Genomic DNA, 14,692 nt, shown 5'->3' with positions numbered 1-14,692 from the left:
TTTCATAACTTTAGGTTGGGACATTTCGTACTGTTGCATCATCATTTACAATACCACCACTTTCTTGCGCAGAGTCCAATCACGTCCCAATCGACTAAGCTACCTCATTTGAGACATATACCTCAATCACAATTTCATCTCACTTTCCGATTTCAATATCAACACAATACCACCATGTTTGTAACATGGCGTCCGATCACGGCCCGATTAGCTAAGCCGTCTTACCAAGACGTTTCCCTTTTCCATAAATCATCTCACTTCAATTTTTGTTCACACATATATCAGTTCATCAGCACTTGGGGCCGTAATTATCACATTATACTTGGCACTAGGCCACATATCATAACTCAATTCTTTTCCGCCACATTTCACATCATTTCCACTTTCAATATTAATCTTGCAATTTAAGATAATGGGACTAGAGCAATTCAAGTTGTAAGCATAGAGAGGAATTCACATAGTTTGGCATAATAATCACAATTTAAACTTGGCTTGAAATCTAGGCATTTTAGCACATAGTTCACATTCTTCACACATTCTCAATTTACCAAGAATATCATATTGAACATATTGAGACACACCTTTCACATATATTCTTGCAACACCAATTTATTTGAAATAACAAGTACTATATCAATCAAATTTCGGACTTACAACATTTACATGGACACCATGGGAGCTCAATTTCTAAGAAGAGCGGGTTTTAGCCATATATACCTCAATAGAGCTTTCCTTAAATTCTTTCAATAATTCCAGAACTCCTATCAACTTCGATCTATTTTATGAGAATTAAGAATTGAACCAAGAATTAGAGGGATAATCAAGATTCTAGCTCATGTGGGCACATTATCAAGCACTAAGTGTGCATTATGATTTTAGGACCTTTTTGGTGAGAGATTCTATCATCCTACCCCACATTTGTTATATTTTTAGCTCACAATCTCCCCATACCCTTTTATCAAACATGTATGCAAGATAATCAATCCTTATACCCATGAACCCACTTGTTAATTACTTATTCTAGTAGGAATTTCGAAATCAAAGATTAGGGCACAAGTTCTTACCTCTTAGGATGAAGGCTTAGCAACTTTTCTTGATAATATTCAAAGATTTGGGCAAGGATTGAGTAGTGACTTGGTGAGGATCACTCTCTCCCTCTAGAACACTTTCTCTTAGTGGGCAAGGATTTATATTGGCTCTTTTGCAATGGGACTTAATTGTTCAACTATAGGAAACTCCAGGTTATCTTCGCGACTGTCAATCGACTGATCCTGCTGATCAGTCACCTCATCACGAGTGTTTTCACCTGTATTGACAGTCTTTGGTACTATGGAAATTTCCTCATCTTCAAGAAGTTTTTCATTCCTTGAGCGAGGGTTAGTATCCACAAATACAACATGTATAGATTCTTCAATAGATAGAGTACGTTTATTGAAAACTCTATATGCTCTACTGGATGGAGAGTATCCAAGAATAATACCTTCATTGCTTTTTTGATCAAACTTACCAAGATTGTCTTTTCTATTGTTGTGGATGGAACATTTGCCCAAAAGGATGGAAATAGCTGATGTTGGGTCTTTTATTTTTCCATAGTTCATATGAAATCTTTTGAGAATAGGTCTAATTAAGAACCGGTTGATGATGTGACATGTTGTGCTTACAGCTTCAGCCTACAAGTGGTGTGTGATCCACGTCCAATACGCACTCTGTGACGACCCGGCCGATCGTCTTAAGAATTAATGCACCAACCCCCTATTAACTGCTTTCCCCAAGTTTATTTCTGCTAATGTGATTTTCCGGGATGCTCGATTTTGAGTTTTGAGGAGTTTTGGGACACTTAGTCCCTAAATGAGAGCTTAAGTGTTATAAAGTTGACCGAAGTCGGAACAATGGGGAGACAACCTCGGAATGGAAATCCGACGGTTCCGTTAGCTCCGTTAGGTAAATTTAGGGCTGGGAGCGTGTTCGGAATGTATTTTAGAGGTCCGTAGCTAATTTAGGCTTGAAATGCCGAAGTTTGAATTTTTGAAGTTTCCGGTCCGATAGTGAGATTTTGATCCGAGGGTCAGAATGGAATTCCAGAAGTTTCAGTAGCCCCGTCTTGTCATTTGGGATGTGTGTGCAAAATTCAGGTCATTCGGACGAGATTTGATATAGTTTTTGATCGAAAATATAATTTAAGAGTTCTTGGAGTTCTTAGGCTTGAATCCTATGTGAAATTGGTGATTTGATGTTGTTATAAGCATTCCCAAGTGTTGATCAAGTTTGAACGATGTCATGGGATGTGTTGGTATAATTGGTTTGAAGTTCTGGGAGTTCTGGGTAGGTTCCGGGATGTTTTAGTGCAAAAATTCATAGTTGTAGCAGGTCTACAGGGGCTGCAAGCCCCAGAACTCACTCATGCGGTCCGCAAAAAAATTAGTGCGCCCGAGTTGAGTTCTGTGCAGACCGCACAAAAGCGGGCGCGGCCGCAGTAGGCATCGCACGGACCGCACAAAGTGGGGCGCGACCGCGGTGAAGGGCCCTCCCGCTGGTCCTACTTCGGAAGCTCATATCTTTTTATCTACAAGGAATTTTGAGGTGATTCAAAAACAAAAGTTGTATCTCTTCGTGTCTAGGTCCAGAAAGGTAAAGAAATAGCAATTGGGACATCTGTAGCAAAAGTTATGGCCAAAATACTAAAGCCTGTCACTGCAGAGGGAGGCTTGTGCGGCTGCACGTTGCCTTTGCGCGAACTGCACTGGCTTGCGCGGACCGCGTGAGTTTTGGTGCGGCCCGCAGTAGCTGGAAACCTGAGGGATACCTATAAATACGAGGTTTTGGGTTTTATTTAATATTTTGACCTAGAGATCCCGGATTTTGGCGATTATTCGAAGGTTTTTCAAGAAATTCATCGGGGTAAGTGATTTTAACTCAGATTTGGCTAGAATACATGAATCTAACACTGAATTCATCATTTAATTCGTGATTTGAGAGGGAATTTGGGAAGAAAATTGTGAAACCTTTCAAAAATGTAGAATGATGAATTAAAGGACCAAATAGTGTCGGCATTGTATAATTTTTGTATGGTTAGACTCGTGAGAGTGTGAGGTTTCTGGGAATATAAATTTTTACCGATTTCGAGACTTGGGCCCGAGGGGCGTTTTGGTCATTTTCCATAATTTCGCGTATTAGCTTTGAATTAAAACATAGGATCATTTATTTGAGATGATATTTACGATATGCAATTGAATTAATTAGATTTGGGCCATTTGGAGCCGGTTACTCGTGGCAAAAGCGTGGTTTCTAGTTGATTTTGAGCCGGTTCGAGGTAAGTGGCTTGTCTAACCTTGTGTGGGGGACCTTTCCCCTTAGGATGTGCTATATTTGATAATTGAAATGCCCTGTACGTGAGGTGACAAGCGCGCACTTGAGCTAATTGTTGAAAATCCGGTTTTTCCTTAAATATTTCAATTGAGTTCTTTTCTTGTTTTATTCTATTTGTGAATTTAGCATGTTGCTAGTCTAGAAAGGCATGTTTAGTTGACTTAATTGCCTATTTGCTTAAATTGCCTGAATTGCATTACGTGAAACATGTTAGGCTAGAAGTAAATGTTTACTTGGTACGAAATTAGCGTTTAATTTAATATTCTTGTGTTGCTGCTCTGTGTTTTAAATTGGGACTACGGGTTAGATTCCCGGGAGATTCCCCCCTGCACATTTCTTTGGGACTACTGATTAGATTCTCGGGAGATTCCCCCTGCACATTTACTTTGGGACTACGGGTTAGATTCCTGGGAGATTCCCCCTGCACATTTACTTTGGGACTACGGGTTAGATTCCCGGGAGATCCCCCGCACATATATTGAGGATACCGAAAGATCCTCGGGATACCAAGAGATCCCTAGTACATATTGAGGATACCAAGAGATCCTCGGGATACCAAGAGAACCCTGGCTTATATTGAGGATACCGAGAGATCCTCGGGATACCAAGAGATCCCTAGTACATGTCGAGGATACTAAGAGATCCTCGAGATACTTAGAGATCCCCGGTTACTTTCCTTATGGTTTGCTTTCATCATTGTTCCCGTTATTGTACTCTTATTATCCTGCATAGATTTTTACTGTAGGTTCTCAATTGCACTGCTTATCTTATCCTGTCATCTTTATATTTTATATAACCTCAGTAGGGCCCTGACCTTCCTCGTCACTACCCAACCGAGGTTAGACTTGGCACTTACTGAGTACCGTTGCGGTGTACTCACGCCTCTTCTGCACATGTTTTTCATGTGCAGATCCAGGTACCTCTACTCAGGCGCACTATCAGTGAGGCAGGAGGACTACAGAGACTTCGAGGTAGATCTGCTGCGTCTGTAAACCGAAGAGTCTCCCTCTTTATTCTATCTTTAGTACTTAGTTATCTTTTCCTTCCGTTTGTTAGATATTTTGGAGTTTGGATCCTCACTATACATTTCTGTAGCCTGTGTTTTCCCGTGAGTTTCCGGGTTTTGGGATTGTTTTAGTCTTGAGATATTGAGTCGTATATGCCGAGCGGCATTCAGTACAATTTCCTTTTTAGATAATTAAATATGGTATTCTATTTTTCCGCAATTATTATGTTTCCGCAAGTGTTAGGCTTACCTGGTCATGGAGACTAGGAGCCATCATGACATGTTCACGGTTGGTAAACTAGGGTCGTGTCAAGTTGGTATCATAGCTCTAGGTTCATAGGAGTCATGGAACACGGGCCAGTTATTTAGAGTCTCGCTGATCGGTACGGAGACGTTTGTACTTATCTACGAGAGGCTATGTAACTGTTTAGGAAAATTCTTCACTTCTTTGATTTCCTTGTCGTACGATATTTTTGACATCAATTCTAAACTTTTGTCTTCTATTCTCTCACAGATGGTGAGAACACATGCTACTCGGAACGATCAGGCACCCGCACCCCCTCCTGCAGCCGTCAGAGGCAGGGGCCGGGGCAGAGGCCGTGGACGCGCACGAGGTACAGCCAGAGCACCTACATGAGCTACCGCTAGCAGATCCAGCTGGAGTTTAGGCACCCGATACGCCTACAACCACTACTACTCCAGCCCTTCAGGAGACATTGGCACAGTTTATGAGTATGTACACCACGCTGGCTCAGGCAGGGTTGCTTCCCCTTGCTGCAGCCACATCCCAGGCCGGGGGAGGGGCACAGACTCCCGCCGCCCGCACTCCTGAGCAGCGAGTACAGGTTGAGCAGGTCCCAGAGATCATTCCTGTACAGACTACAGTACCAGTTCAGCCCGAGGATGGGGCAGCTGCTTCTGCGGATGAGCAGCGGAGACTCGAGAGGTTCAAGAAGTATGATCCTCCGGTTTTCAATGGACTAGCGACAGATGATGCCTTGGGATTTCTGGAGGATTGTCACCGTATTCTTCGCACTATGGGTATTACTGGATCGAGCGGGGTTTCCTTCACTGCTTTCCAACTTCGGGGAGCCGCCTATGAGTGGTGGCGCACCTATGAGTTAGATAGTCCAGACGAGGCTGCTTCACTGACTTGGACCCAGTTCTCAGATATGTTCTTGAGAGAGAGAGTTCCTTAGAGCCTCAGGGATGCATGGCGCGCAGAATTTGAGCATTTACACCAGGGAGCTATGACTGTTTCAGAGTATGCTATCCGTTACACCAGATTGGCTAGGCATGCACCAGCTTTGGTTGCTACTGCCCGCGAGAGGGTTCGCCGGTTTATTGAGGGGCTTATTCCTCCCATCAGATATAGCATGGCTCATGAGTTGGAGATGGATATTTCTTATCAGCAGGTGGTGAGCATTGCTAGGAGGATCGAGGGTATGCATGCTAGGGAGAGAGAAGAGAGAGAGGCCAAGAGGTCGCGTGAGTTGGGCCATTATTCTGGTGCCCATACATCAGCTGCAGGTCGTCATGGTATGGGCTATATGAGTCGCCCCGTTTATTCAGCTCTTCCAGCAGCCAGCAATTCTCCAACTCCTCCCAGATCTCAGGAGCCATTTTATGCACCTCCGGTTTCTAATGCGCCTCCTGTACGGGGTGCTTTCAGAGGTCAGTCTAGCAGACCTGGCCCTAGCCAGTCACAGACACCACGTCCTCCTAGAGCTTGTTTCGAGTGTGGTGACACATGCCACTTGGTGAGGGAGTGCCCTAGAGTTGGGAGGGGTGCACCTCTACAGACTTCTCAGCCACAGCGTGCCCCGTAGAGTTCTCGGCTATGGTTACAGCTCCAGTTGCTACCCCACCTACTCAACCAGCTAGAGGTGGAGGTCGGGGAGGTAGAGGTTTCCCTAGAGGGGGAGGCCAGGCCAGATATTATGCCATTCCTGCTCGTACCGAGGCTGTTGCCTCCGATTCCGTCATCACAGGTATTATACTGGTTTGTCACAGAGATGCATCAGTTCTATTCGATCTAGGCTCCACTTATTCTTATGTGTCTTCTTATTTTGCTCCGTATTTGGGTGTAGCCCGAGATTCATTGAGTTCTCTTATTTATGTTTCTACTCATGTGGGAGATTTTCTTGTTGTGGACCGCGTTTATCGGTTGTGTTTGGTTACTATTCGTGGTTTTGAGACCAGAGTAGATCTATTGTTACTCAACATGGTTGATTTTGATATTATTCTGGGCATGGACTGGTTGTCGCCCCATTATGCTATTCTTGATTGTCACACCAAGACCGTGACGCTGGCTATGCCAGGTATCCCACGTGTTGAGTGGAGTGGTACTTTAGATCACACTCCCAGTAGAGTTATCTCTTTTATTAAAGCTTAGCGTATGGTTGGAAAGGGGTATGCCGCGTATTTAGCTTATGTGACAGACGTCAGTATTGATACTCCTTCAGTTGATTCAGTTCCAGTAGTATGAGATTTTCCCGATGTGTTTCCAGCTGATCTTCCAGGCATGCCGCCTGATAGAGATATTGATTTTGGCATTGATCTGTTGCCGGGCACTCAGCCCATTTCTATTCCCCCATATCGTATGGCTCCTCTTGAGTTGAAGGAGTTGAAGGATCAGTTACAAGAATTGCTTGATAAGGGTTTTATTCGGCCTAGTGTATCGCCTTGGGGTGCTCCTATCTTGTTTGTGAAGAAAAAGGATGGTTCTATGCTTCCTATCTTGATCGCTTTTCAGCATTAGTGCGACCGGTGGTTTGGAGGTATGCTCCAGATATTGTTGTGGTAGGTTGTGGGAGTGTGTCCCACAGGAAGATTATATAAGTGTGGCATGTGATCACTTGATTGATTAAAGATGTAAACCAAGTATGAAGTTTGCAATAGTGTCGTTAAATTGGGGATTCATGCATGGAGGGCACTTGACCTATTGGGTCGTTAACTGGGGAGGATTATCCCGATTATGACGGTTATTCTTGTGTATTATGAGAAAAATGGGAGTTATTATGGACCTTTGAAAGGATTTTTAGGCTAGTTCAGCGTAATCAGAATCAGCTTGAAGTCGGTGAATGGATTTAATGTGAATAATGGCTCTATATCGGGCCAGATGTGTGTATTTTAGTAACGCGGTCCTCATGGAGGAGTAGGCGGTTGATGCTTCGTTGTCAGATATTTTGCGTAGTGATGCATTGCGCCGTATGAGTTGTGAGACGGCTTGAGAAATTTCTTATATGTTGATAATCTGCGTAGGAATGACGTTATATGAACATATTGGCTCTTGAAGTTCAGACTGTATATCGCACCTCAGTTGTGCTTGAGTTTTGTAGCTTATAACGCTATATGTCCCTTAGAGATATTATTATGCACTTAGCATGCTTACGACCGATACTCGGTATTTTGTTGTAATGAGTAAATTTGGCTTAATGTGCGTCTCCTTATGTGAGATCTATGTGTGGATCGGGTGGCACGCCGCCATGGGTATGTTATCTGGATCGGGTTGCACGCTGCAACAGTATGATGTTGAGTATAGTTTTCTATGTGCTATTTTTGTATACCTTGCTTCCTTTTTTCTAGGAAAGGCCCGTATTAGTGCGTGAGTTAGGTAATTCCTTCCAGAGTTCGTTTTCTTTTTGTACCGCATTTGAATTGGTAGCCTATTGGCATATTGGGGCATTGTATGTGACTTTTAATTATGTCTGGGGTGGCTTATTGCCCGAGCAGTTCGTACTGGGTGAGACGAGATCATTGAATTTGAGCTCAGTGCAATATGAGCATATGAAGTAAATTAAGGGGCTAAGACCATTGTTTGGTTCAGAATGAGGTGATAGTTCTTGCCAGGAGTATAGACCCAATGAATTGTTGATTCGGCAGTGTTATGAATTTATAGAGATCTCATCCGTCGTGTCGGTATTGTAAGAATTTGAACAAGACCTATGTATGTCATGCAGAGCATGGGATGTGTAATGATTTTTTTTCTTCTAGATGGGATCAATAGAAGTTCTTGACTAGTTAAGTACGTAAACGTTCATGGTTCGGAAGGGAGGTGAAGTCCTCATGTTACCTTAGGATGATATGGTATATGCGATATGTTGTGAAGGATTGAGATTTGTGTGTGTAAGGTTATGGTTCAGTTCTGAATGGAAATTCATAACATTCTTAGGTAGTACGGGTAACTTTAGGTGATTAGAGAAATGAGCTTCAGATGATTAGGGTTAATGATCTTCATATGATTAAGGAAATTGTATTTCTAATCATAGTGATTTGTAGAGGGTATATGTTTCAGAAAAAGGCCAATGTGATTAACTTGATGACACTTCCATAGTATTGTGGCACTTTAAGGATGGATCGACTGCTGATATTTGAGTTGCTTGTATGGCACATGGAAATTTTAGAGTATTTATCGTGGGATGATTGGGTATTAAAGGTGTGCATGTATTCGCACGGTGGAAACAGGAATCAGGTATGATGATTTGTGTGCCATATGGAGTTGGAGACTGGGCGTTCTCATGTACAGGCTAGGTTGTGGTGGTGGATCGTGTGTATTAGGCACCGTTTAGCGGCAATCGGGATTTGGAGGCTCTAGTGGATCTTTGTTTGCTGGTATGTTAGATTTATGATGTGATGTCGGAATTCAGACTAGTTGTCTTAGTGTTGAGTGAATCTGAACTATTGCGCTACGGGCAATACCGAAAATGCCACGGGTTGAGTGATGAAGTGCGTTGGATTATGTTCTAGCAGAGTGGTTTATATTTCAAAGAACCAGTGGACGGTTGGGAAGGATTGCTTTCTTAATTGGGCATTCATGATGGATGTCAGTGCAAAGGTTGCTATCATTAATTCAGTTCCGATGTTGGGGGACTTTTCGGATGCGTTTCGTGTGGTTAGGCATGTCGCCGGACGAGGTTGTTGATTTCGGTATTAATTTGGTGCCGAGTGCCGGGTCGTATGGCTCCGGTAGGAGTTGTAGTAGTGGAAGTAGAGCGGGACGAGCAATTGGGTGTTGCTCGGTGAATAACGTACCAGTTATGTTCTATCAGGTTTGCGTGGTGTGCGTTATTTGTTTCACCGTTGGTGTAATGATTTTCTTTGGCTCCAGACATCAACTGAGCATGGTTGTCGATTTCAAGCATAGTGACTAGAGGTGTTTCATGTGGAGTAGGATTTGGATAGGATCGCGCGTTGCAGCAAAGCTGTGTGGAAACATGACCTTGCGGGTCAAATTTGTGTGTCCTATTTCTATGATGTGAGACAGGGTCTCAGCCTTGTGTTGTGGCAGTACTGATGAGTTTGAGGTACAGCTCTCTCAGTTGAGTCATTTTCATGATTCGAGTGTGTTCGGACCGTTTCTTATTGGTGCACGTATTATGCAAGTTGTGGCTTACGCCTGTATTAATGTGTCATATCACCAGAGTAGTGTGTTGGGTTCAAAGTGATCGTTGGGGTCATTAATGAATACAAATGGATTTGATTTCAGCATGTTTGATGGGTAAATGTCGAGGTTCGGTTCAAAAATTTGTTATGGTAATTGCCAGAGGAGAAATGGCCTCATGAATGGTTGATCTGAGCAATAATTATGGTTTATTGCGTGTTTCAATTACCGATGGCAGTATATGAAAGTGTTGGAATGAGACCTTGGCTAATAAGAGATTTCTATCGGTATTTGGTTGTTGTGGGCAGCTGCTGTGAATGGAAGTTATCGCCGCATTTGTTTGAGTTATTGGTATATCATATAATTGTACCTAAGGTTGCATGCATGGTCTATTATAGCTGGTTCAGACTTATTCTGAATGTAGGTGTGAGGTTCTGATCTTGTGTATGATTCCGAAAAGGTGAAATGTGGCTCTATGATTTATGGGCTAGACTAGATTGTGTGATTTTAGTTAAAATGCGTTATCGGACCCATGTGAGATAGGGTGACGTGGGATCATCCCCGGGTTTATGCTTGATAAGGTCATTCAACTTTTGGTTGGCTTCTAGGACAACTCTGGGTACGCTCGAAGACGAGCGTTTGTTTAAGTTGAGGAGAATGTGACGACCCGACCCGACCCGTGGTCTCGTGAGTTACCACCCCATTTTCCCCATTTCCTATTTCTTTATGCTTCATTATCCGTGTTGGGTGTGAACGAGTTGATTTGGATTGGTTTTAGTAGGAAATGAGACACTTAGTCTCTTTAAGGAAGGTTTGTTTTGGAAAAATCAACCGGACGTTGACTTATGTGTTAGAGGAATCGGATTTGAATCCCGATGATTCGGTTAGCTTTAAGGGATTATTTTTGACTTAGGAGTGTGATCGGAAATAATTTTGGATGTCCGATGTAGAATTAGGCTTGAGTTGGCGAATTTAGTATTTTGGCGAATTCCGGTTGATAGGTGAGATTTTGATCCGAGAGTCAGAATGGAATTCCGAGAGTTGTTGTAGCTTCGTATGGTGATTTTGGACTTAGACGTGTGTCCGAATTTGGATTTGGAAGTCCATAGGACAATTTGACGCATTTTGGCGAAATAAGAAAGTCGACGTGTTCTAATTATATTATTTTATATGTGAAAGAGGTCTATTACCATGATGGATACCAATTAGATATGATAGCAAGTGTACGAGGCGTACTATAAGATATATGGGGTCTAAGGAAAGTCCTAAGTCTAAGCTAAGTTGGAAAATTTCAAAATAGACTAAAGTTGCAAATGAGTACGCACAAGACCTCACTTTGGACGATCATATCTACACATATATAAAGAACTATATGATGTACAACCTATCAAATGAACGGTTTTTGAGTCTAGTTTCCAATTCTTCAAACCGTTCGTCATTCAGACACTCCTACCAGAAGTTATGACCAAATTACCAAAGCAGCACAGAAATTTGTACTACCGCGCCGCCTTATGCGCCGCACGGCGTGCCGCGCCAGTAGGAATTCCAGAATGGTCCGAAATTTCATTTCCAGACATATTTTGAACAGACGCCCCGCACCCCGCAGCGCCCCATGCGTCGCGGCTGCACAAAAACGGGTTTTTTAGACCCGAACCCCATTTCATTTAACTCGTTTGTAGTTTGTTATTTTGGGATTTTCTGGTGCTTTTAGAGAGAGGGAAGAGCAGTTCTAGAGAGAGGAAGAAGCTCAAGTTCCTTGTTCATCAAAAAAATCTTGTCCAAACCTTGAAATCCCTCAAGTTCTTCATCAAAGAGGTAAGAATTTCTTTTTCCCCAATTCTTCAATTTCGAAATCTAACTAGAAATGGGTAATTAGTAAGATGATTCATAGATGTTTGAGTATTAGCTATACATGCTTGTAACAATAAGGTTATGGGAAGATTGTTGAGTTCAAATAGGTAAAGATTGGGTAAAAATGGTAGAAATCTTCAAAACTTTAAATGAGGATTTGAAAGGCAATCCGATGTCGGAATTCAATAATCTTTTTATGGTTGAACTCGTATCGGAATGGGTTATCGGATTTTATAAGTTTCGCCAGATTCCGAGATGTGGATCCCACGGGCAATTTTGAGCTAAATTTCGGATTTAATTTGGAAAATGTGTAAATTCATATGGAATTAATTCCTATAATTTTTATTAACTAAATCGAATCGTTATGGCTAGATTCAAGGCATTCAGAGGTCAATAAAGGGCAAAGGCATCGCAAGCTAGAGAATTAGCCGGTTCGAGGTGAGTAATTGATGTAAATGATGTCCTGAGGGTTTGAAACCCCAGAATTTCACATCGTAACGCTATATTGAAGTGACTTGCACGCCGGATAATGGGCGTGGGGTAGAGCACCGTTGGGGATTGTGACTTGGTCCGTCCCGAGAGATATTTTACTACATTTTTGATTGAGACGTATACTTTATTTTTGTGAATTGGGCTTGTTGCCATGCTTGGGGCCTTGTGCCGACCTGTAGAACCCTTAGGGGAGTTTTGACTGGTTTTCCTTACTTATTTTGTTAAAGAATTTATATCCTCAGTCATGTTTCCAATTGTGGGATTCTTACCAATTATTTGAATCCTTCAGGGATTGATATCACTGCTTTCGCATATTTTGCATATCATTTGACCTCAGTCCAAGGTTTTAAATACTGTTTTGCAAACTCAGCCATCTTTCTAATATTTGAAAACTTAAATGATATTTCGGGCTGAGAACTACTGTTTTACAAATGCCCAAGGGGCTTATGATGATTTCTGGACTGAGCAGGGATTGGGCTGCGCGCCGTAGCAGTGTTATATTGATATTGAGGCCGAGCGCCTGGTTGATTACATTGATATTGAGGCCGAGAGCCTGGGTGATTATACTGAGATTGATATGAGGCCGAGGTCCTAGATTTGATGCCACGAGATGACTTGATATTGCCTTGGGCTGTAGGAGCCCTTCCGGAGTCTGTACACACCCCTAGTGAGGGCCGTCGACGATAAATAAATGGATGGCTCAGGCTGCATGCCGCAGTAGGTACCGGAGTATACCGTCATATGCATTGCATTACATCTCATGCATTGTTCTTTATCTGTTATACCTGCCTTCGTATCTGTACTCTGATTTCATTGACTTGTTGCTTCACTATTCGATGTTCTAAATTGCCAGTTATAGTTTACCTTGTATTGTCCATGATTTCTTATTCTCAGCCTTTATTTATGTTTATTACTCACTGGGTCGGAGTACTCACATTACTCCCTGCACCTTGTGTGCAGATCCAGGTACACTACAGGATGAGTGAGGATTTGTTTAGGTGAGCAGCAGTATCCGGGAGTATCGAGGTAGCTGCATGGCGTTCACAGCCTTGATCTCTCCCCTCTATCTCCATCTTTTATTCCGCATTTTTCCTAGACAGACTTGTAATAGGTGGATATTCTGTATTAGAGGCTCATGTTCGTGACACCGGATTGTATTGGGCTATGGTGTGGTATTTTAATTGAACTTCCGCAGATTTTATTATTATTTATAAACTTTAAAGTAATGACTTGGTAATTCCCTATGTTATTTATCTATAATCTGATTAAAAATTTGGGATAATGTTGTTGAATGGTCGGGCTTGCCTAGCAGTGTGTTGGGCGCCATCACGCCCTGGTTTGGGATCGTGACAAGTCTGTCACGACCCGACCCACACTGTGCATCTATTGTCCGCTTTGGGCTTCGCCCTCACGATTTTGTTCTCCCCCAATCGAACATGGGGAAAAGGCCTATGCACATGTAGGTCCAAGTTCTACTAATATAGCCCAGGACTCCCCCTCTCTTTTCCGATGTAGGATTCCTGCAAGCTACAAGAGTGCAACATCACCTGTACTATACTCACCCCACAAACAAGAACACAACGTCCTCGTTGTGGGTACCCACCCATCGTACTTCCTGAGAGTCGGCTCTGATACCAATTGTCACGACCCGGCCCACACTGTGCATATATTGTCCGCTTTGGGCTTCGCCCTCACGGTTTTATTCTCCCCAATCGAACATGGGGAAAAGGCCTATGCACATGTAGGTCCAAGTCCTACTAATATAGCCCAGGACTCCCCCTCTCTTTTCCGATGTGGGATTCCTGCGAGCTACAGGTACAGTACAGGTGTTGTAGCACTCCTGTAGCTCGTAGAAATCCCACATCGGAAAAGAGAGGGGGAGTCCTGGGCTATATTAGTAGGACTTGGACCTACATGTGCATAGGCCTTTTGCCCATGTTCGATTGGGGGAGAACAAAACCGTGAGGGCGAAGCCCAAAGCGGATAATATATGCACAGTGTTGGCCGGGTCGTGACAGTTGGTATCAGAGTCTACTCTCAGGAAGTACGATGGGTGGGTACCCACAACGAGGACGTTGTGTGCTTGTTGGTGGGGTGAGTACAGTACAAGTGCTATAGCACTCCTGTAGCTCACAGGAATCCCACATCGGAAAAGAGAGGGGGAGTCCTTGGCTATATTAGTAGGACTTGGACCTACATGTGCATAGGCCTTTTCCCCATGTTCGATTGGGGGAGAACAAAACCGTGAGGGCGAAGCCCAAAGCGGACAATATATGCACAGTGTGGGCCGGGTCGTGACATTTTTACTTATGTTTCTCTGATTTCTGGTATGCACCTTCCTGTGTAAAGTAGTTGGCTATCCTAAGTTTGTCTGATTCTATATTAATTCTGAAGTTCATGTTGTACCTTAATCCCTTGAACCCCTTTCAGGACTTCTCTGATTCTGTACCTATGTGCATCTTTGCCTACTATGTGCCCTATATTCGCCCCAAATCCCCCATTACCCCTGAGTGAATGTTTGTACCTGTTTGATTCTATGTCTTGGAGTGCTAATGAACCTCTTCTGGTTCTGTGTTTGGTTTGTTGTTTGTTGA

The sequence above is a fragment of the Nicotiana sylvestris genome, chromosome 9, assembly GCF_000393655.2.
Source record: "Nicotiana sylvestris chromosome 9, ASM39365v2, whole genome shotgun sequence".
Classification (NCBI taxonomy): domain Eukaryota; kingdom Viridiplantae; phylum Streptophyta; class Magnoliopsida; order Solanales; family Solanaceae; genus Nicotiana; species Nicotiana sylvestris.
This window is presented reverse-complemented; position numbering follows the sequence as displayed.